Genomic DNA, 7,237 nt, shown 5'->3' with positions numbered 1-7,237 from the left:
TTTTATTCAGGAAGTGTTGTCCATATGATAGCCAATAACGAAACCGAGTTCCCTGCAAGTGGGCGGGATATCAATTCACAATAGACCAATAAGATACACTATACGATACTGGACGATATTGACAAACGTTTGGGAAAAAGGTGAAAAGAGAAATGACGTACCTCTACATCACTAGTAGCGGAGCAAGGTTGGTTAGAGCAGGACTAGTGTCAAACGCAAAGGGCATATGAACCAACGTGTCCGATGGCTTTGGTCTGATTCAGACGACTTTTTAGGATTCACAAGGATCTGAGAGCAAGTTTTGTTTAGTTTCATTTTGGATATTCGATATTCGACAGACATTTAAATCCAGATATTATTTATGAAGGGACAACCATAAACCATAAACCATAAGGGACCGTCATAAAAGTGCTCGGTCGAATCATTTGTGATTAATATCACAAAAATTACTTGTCAATAACCATCCGTACGGAATGGAAAAAAAGGCAGGTCTCCCAGGTCAGTTTAAGCTGGAGCAAATATCTCTTAGGAAAATTTGGCAAATCTGAACAAATTTTGTGCCCCATACCATCACCACTTTCAATGACACGCCACATTCCTTACTGTGAATAGGCTGCCACTATGCCTGACATGTTAAATTATGTCAACATGTGTTTGTAATGTATAATGCATAGTGTATAGTGTTCCTACCTGTGTTTCTGGCCGCGCTGTGAAAATTGAATCTCCTCATGAGGACATCCATCCATCCATCATCTAAGCCAATAGGTCAGGATCGCGAGGGGTGCTGGAGCCTAAGGCAGCACTGGGCAAGAGGTGGGCATACATGCTCGACCATTTGCCAATCCATCGTGGGGCACACACACACGCACACACACACACACAAACACACACACACACACACACTCATACCTAGGCAAATTTAGACTGTTTAGTAAACACAACCTGCATGTCTTTGGGCTGTGGGAGGAACTACCCGGAGGAACCCCCCACAGAGAAGGCCAGGCCACCCTCCACCTGACAGCAAAGCTCTGGACTGACGTAATCTAATCGATTCTAAACCTCCCACCTTCCAGCTCATGTTACTGGGCTAAAGTCCACCTGAAATGCAGATCAAATGCCAAGTGCTACAATAATCGTTTTTGGAAAATGTGTAAAGTGATAACTTTTTCCATCCATGTTATGGGGGCCCTGTTTGCCATTTTCTCTAAGATTTATATTCACATTCTGATTAAAAAATAGAAATGAAACGGACAGAAATATATTCCCTCAGTATTTGGACAGTGACGCAGTTTCTACATGTTTAACCTGTCATGGATGTAAGCACTTGCAAATTTAAGATGACAGCCAAGAACACGTTTATTCAAACGCAGTGAAATAAATTAATGCAAATGCTTTTGAATTCATTTCTGATGAAAATGTGAAGAAACAGCAAAATATATAAGGCTATATATAGTATTATAGGGCGGCACGGATGGTGCAGTGTAGGTAGCACTGCCGCCTCACAGCAAGGAGGTCCTGGGTTCGAATCCCCGTCGGCCGGAGCCTCTCTGTGTGGAGTGTGCATGTTCTCCCCGTGTCTGTGTGGGTTTCCTCCGGGTACTCCGGTTTCCTCCCACAGTCCAAAGACATGCACGTTAGGCTGATTGGAGAGTATAAATTGCCCGTAGGTATGAGTGTGTGAGTGAATGGTGTGTGTGCCCTGCGATGGACTGGCGACCTGTCCAGGGTGTATTCCTGCCTTTCGCCCAATGTATGCTGGGATAGGCTCCAGCCCCCCTGCGACCCTGTTCAGGATAAGCGGGTTAGGATAATGAATGAATGAATGAATGAATGTATATAGTATTATGTCCATATCATTTTTTTTCATTCAAATGGATGCTAAATCATGTTCATTCAACAAGCACAGTGAAATGAATAAATGGAATTGCTTATGAATGCATTTAGGATTAAAATATATTTCCCTGCGACTACAGCAAAATGCATAAGAATATTTCAATGTGAAAAAAGTTTAAAAAAAATCTAAATAGGTTCTTTGTTCAATCAGATGGATACACAATCAATAAACAGATGAATACATACATGTAAAAACCTGTTGCATCAAAATACATAAGCATGTGATACAAAAAATGTGAAATGCAAAAAATCTAAATATGTATTTTTTTATTCATATGGATGTTTTTTGTTTCACAAACATACTGAAATAATCAAATGGAAATGCTTTTGATTTTGTCTTTTGATAGTTTCTGATGAAAGATCTGTGAAAACATAAAATACAAAAATGTGAAATGTGTAATTTATTCCTTCAGATGGATGCAGATTAATAATAAAATTTATAATAGAAATAATTTAGAAGAATCTGTTTCACTGAAAAAAAAGCATAAAGAATATCTTAAGTCTTATGTTCAAAGTATGTTTTTTTTTTCATTCAGATGAAAATTTATTCAACAACTGCAGTGAAGAGAAATGAATGGAAATATTGAAAAGAAAATAATATAAATTGTAAGAATGTCTTTATTTCATTAAAAAGCACAAAAATAAATGAAATAAACAAATGGGAATGTTATTATCAGAAACAATTTCAGTTGAAATTGTCTATTTCAGTGCAAAAACAACAAAAAACAAAAGCCTTGTGTCAAAAATAGTGAAATAAATGAGGTTTTGCCTGTGCAAAGTTTTGAATGAATGGCATCTTTCATTTGAAAAAAAGATAGATTGTACTGAAGTTGTATTGTGAACAAATACCTACTGAGAATGAAATGCAGTAAAAAATATGTCAAAAATTTATTCTAGATGCTTCCACCCATTTTCTTGGCGAGCAAAAGTTTTGGGACATGTTTCTTGTTACCCAGATGTGTCCTGTTAGATTGATTGGTTAAACAATAAATAGTTCTGAATGTTTACTCTTGGTTTTAGCCTTGTGGGTTGCCTGTGAAGACTGCATTTGTGTTAGAAAAGATAAATGAACATGAAGACCAGAGAAAAGCAAGCCAATTTGAAACTAAGAAAAGAGGGGAAATCAGAGCCATTGCACAAGCATGTACAACAACTTGGAATGTCCTGAAAAAGAAAGAAACCACTGGTGTACTGAGCAACGAACATCAAACAGATCGACCAAGAAAAACAACAGAAACATTGTGAAAGCTGTGAAGAAAACCCCTACTCAGTGACATCACAAACAATCTCCACAGGGCAGGGGTGAAGGTTTCTCAATGAACCATTAGAAGAAGAGTCATATCAATACAGAGGCGGTACCACAAGATGCAAACCACTCGTTGTACGAATAGGAAGGTGAGATTGCAATTTGCAAAGAAGTATAGAGATGAGCCACAAAGGTTCTGGAACAAAGTTTCATAGACTGATGAGACCAAGATTAACCTCTACCAAAGTGATGGAAAGGCCAAAGTGTGGAGAAAGAAGGGATCTACTCATGATCCAAAACACACAAGCTCATCTGTGAAGCACGGCGGAGGACGTGCCATGGCTTGGGCTTGCATGGCTACTTCAGGAGTGGACTCACAAATCTTTATTGATGGTGTAACTCATGATGGTAGCAGCAGGATTGATTCAGAAGTCTACAAAAACATTCTGCCTGCCAACTTAAGGAAAAATGCGTCCAAACTAATTGGGAGAAACTGCAAGACAATGACCCAAAACACACTGCCAACACAACAAAGGACTTAATTAGGGAGAAAAAGTGGAAGGTTTTAGACTGGCCAAGTCAATCCCCAGATTGCATTTTACCTCCTGAAGAGGAGATTGAAGGGAAGGAAAGCAGTAGTAAACTGCAGTAAAAGCCTGGAAAAGCATCACAAAAGAGCAAGAAACGCTTGATGCAGTAATTGATGCAGTAATATTAAGTGTTATTACATTACATTACATTATTGGCATTTGGCAGACGCTCTTATCCAGAGCGACGTACAACAAAGTGCATACCCATAACCAGGGATAAGTTTGCTGAAAGACCCTAGAGGTAAGTACAATTTCAACTGCTACCTGTACAACAAAGAAAAGGACAAGGGCCTTTTTTTTTTTTTTGAACAAACAAACAAACAAACAAACAAACAAACAAACAGAGCAAAAGTCACCAAAGTTAACTATCCAAACACTGCTTACCTAGCCAACTAAAAATACCGATACACAAAGCAAGTCACAGAGACAACAATTAAGGTTCACAGGGAGGTAGGGAGGGATGGGGAGAGGTGCTGCTTGAAGAGGTGCGTCTTCAGCTTGCGCTTGAAGGTGGGGAGAGATTCTATAGTTCTGACCTCAACGGGGAGTTCGTTCCACCACCATGGAGCCAGAACAGACAGTAGTCGTGAGCGTGAGGTGGAGGTTCTGAGAGGGGGAGGTGCCAAGCGGCCTGTGGAGGCTGAACGAAGAGGTCTGGCAGGGGTGTAGGGTCTGATGATTTTTTGCAGATAAGCTGGGGAAGACCCTTTAACTGCTTGGAAGGCTAGCACCAATGTTTTGAATTTGATGTGAGCCATGACAGGCAGCCAGTGGAGGGAAGTAAGCAGGGGGGTGACGTGTGAGTATTTGGGAAGGTTGAAGACCAGACGAGCTGCTGCATTCTGGATGAGTTGGAGGGGTCTGATGGCGGACGCTGGGAGGCCAGCCAAGAGGGAATTGCAGTAGTCCAGGCGGGACAGAACCATCGCTTGGACCAGGAGCTGGGTCGAGTAGGGGGTGAGAAAGGGGCGGATTCTCCGTATGTTGTATAGGAAGAGTATGGAAGAGAGTTATGTACTTTAATTTACAAAAAAAAAAAAAAATTGGGTGGTCTGATACCAAAGGTGCTATTTTCTATATCATTTAGCACATCTTGATGTAAACACCAGGAAATAAAAGCTGAAATTCTGAACTCTTGTCTCGTGTTCATCTTTTTATCTCAACCCCAAATGTATTCAGTGTATTGCAAAAACAAGATAATTGGCCTTGCTGTTCCAATATTTTTGGAGGGGACTGTATTCAATGTTTACTGTATTCCATCTTCAACCCTAAGGGCTAGGGTTAGGGTTAGGGTTAGGGTAGGATTAAGGTTAGGTTAGTAAAAAAAATCTTTCTTTCCCAAGTTGTCCCTTATGCAGGCCCCTTGGGAAAGAAAACTTTGCGCTGGCCAGACTGCTGGAGCCTTTAAAGTAGGAAGAAATTGGTCCCTCTTGTGTTGGAGTTTTATGTGCGTTTGTTCAGTCCTCTTGGAAATAAAGTACTAGTACTAAAGTTTCAGAATCCAGTGTTTTTTCAGTGTTACCTGTCTAAGGAAAGATCTGGAATACCCCCTTGGTTTAAATGCATTGAAGAGGTAGCCCTCTTCAAAATCTATATTCTGTGTGCAAATCCTGTCGAACCTGAGCAATTGTGATTTGATCAGGCCCTTGGAAATGTGTTTAGGGTGGAGGCTGTTTTTGTGTAAAAGTGCATGTTTGTCAGTATCTTTAAAGAAATAGAATTAGGGTTAGGATTACGGTTTGGTTAGGTCAGGGTTAGGGTTAGTCTAGGCTCAATAATATATTTGGTGGAATTAAGAGTAGAAAATGATGAAGTATGTTTGTGATATCAGAGTTTTTAGGAATATGGTTTCTTGAATTCACTCACTACACATTAACTGACAAAAGAATAACCAGTCTTTTCGGGATATATATTTTATGTATACGTTAATATACCATCTTGCTGCTGCATGAACACACATTACAAAATAAGCACAGAAAATACATATTAAACAATCTATGAAATGGAATTTATACAATTTTTCTTTTTGCTTATGCTGGTACCTGAACAATTGTTCCTAGATTGCTCATGAAAAATCCATTGCATTGCATATTTTCTTTGTTACCTCTTTTATACAATTAATACAAAAAACATTGAAACACTGAGGTACGTATAATCGATCATTATTGCAAAATACATTCCTGCTGTCCGAAGACGTTTTTAGCAAGTGACAAATATGAGCGCTCCCTCTAGTGACGAATATAGGCCATCGCCAGTGAGAAAATTCTTATTTTCACAGACTCTAATGGCAGTTAATGTACCTTCCATAATGTTTTTACTTATTTTGCTCCGTACGCCACAATTTGAGATTTCTAATAAAAAAAATGACGTGTGATTAAAGTGTCAGATTTTAATCAAGGACATGCTCACAGTGTTTTTAGGTACATAGTCCCCCCCCGTTTCAGGGCACCATAATGTTTGGTACACAGCATTTATGTAAATGCAAGTAGTCATGTTTAGTATATATATTTTTTCATATCCTTTGAATGTATTGACTGCAATTCATGGACACCGCCAGTTTCGGGTTGTCTTCTCTGGTCCTGTATCTGGTCCTCCAGTCCTGTATTGACGCTCGTTGTGGGGGTTATCCCCGTAAGTTTTCTCTTCAGCATATAAAAGGCATGCTCAATTGGGTTCAGATTTGGTGATTAACTTGGCCACTCAAAAATCAACTACTTTTTAGCTTTGAAAAACTCCTTTGTTGCTTTAGCAGTATGTCTCTCAGTCTCATAATGCCTTCTTTGACTTTCGTTGGCACAACTTTGGTCATGGAAAGACTAGAGGAAAGACTAGGTGCTGAGAGCTCTCTTATACCTGCATTAAGGCGGCAAATACACACACCTGAGAAATCTGTGAAGTCATGTGTCCCAAACATTATGGTGCCCTGAAATGGGGGGGGGGGAGACTATGTATAAGCACCGCTGTAATTGCTACGTGGTGAAACCAAAATGTATAAAAATACCCTTTAATAAAATCTGAGAATGTGCACTTTAACCACACGTTAATTGTATGATTCCAAATGTAAAATTGTGGCAAATGGAAATATAATGACCTTGGGTCTTTGTCCCAAAGGTCATGGAGGAAACTGTTTATTCTGCCAAGTTATGTATTGGTGGGGCATATCTCAGAACTCAGAACTCCACTTCCTTACGGCTCTTTTCGTTGTTTCATAGCCCAAATTCCTGAAGTTTCTTCTTGACATTTTGTTTACCCAACTGATAAAGAAAAGGTTACATGACATAATGAGTACGATTCATGAATGTTACCAGGAACCTGCAAGGATCATTTAGCCTGAAAGCCTTTTTAAATATATGATAGATATCCTATAATATATTATAGATATTATATTATGTGACATAATGTGCAATTAAAGGATAGGGAAATTGCCAATGGCTAATTCACAAATAGTTGAATTCATTTGAAAATATTTGAATTCTTGTGCATATGTCATAGGTAATAAAGGGCCATG

This window comes from Conger conger, chromosome 11 (genome assembly GCF_963514075.1).
Source record: "Conger conger chromosome 11, fConCon1.1, whole genome shotgun sequence".
Classification (NCBI taxonomy): Eukaryota; Metazoa; Chordata; class Actinopteri; order Anguilliformes; family Congridae; genus Conger; species Conger conger.
This window is presented reverse-complemented; position numbering follows the sequence as displayed.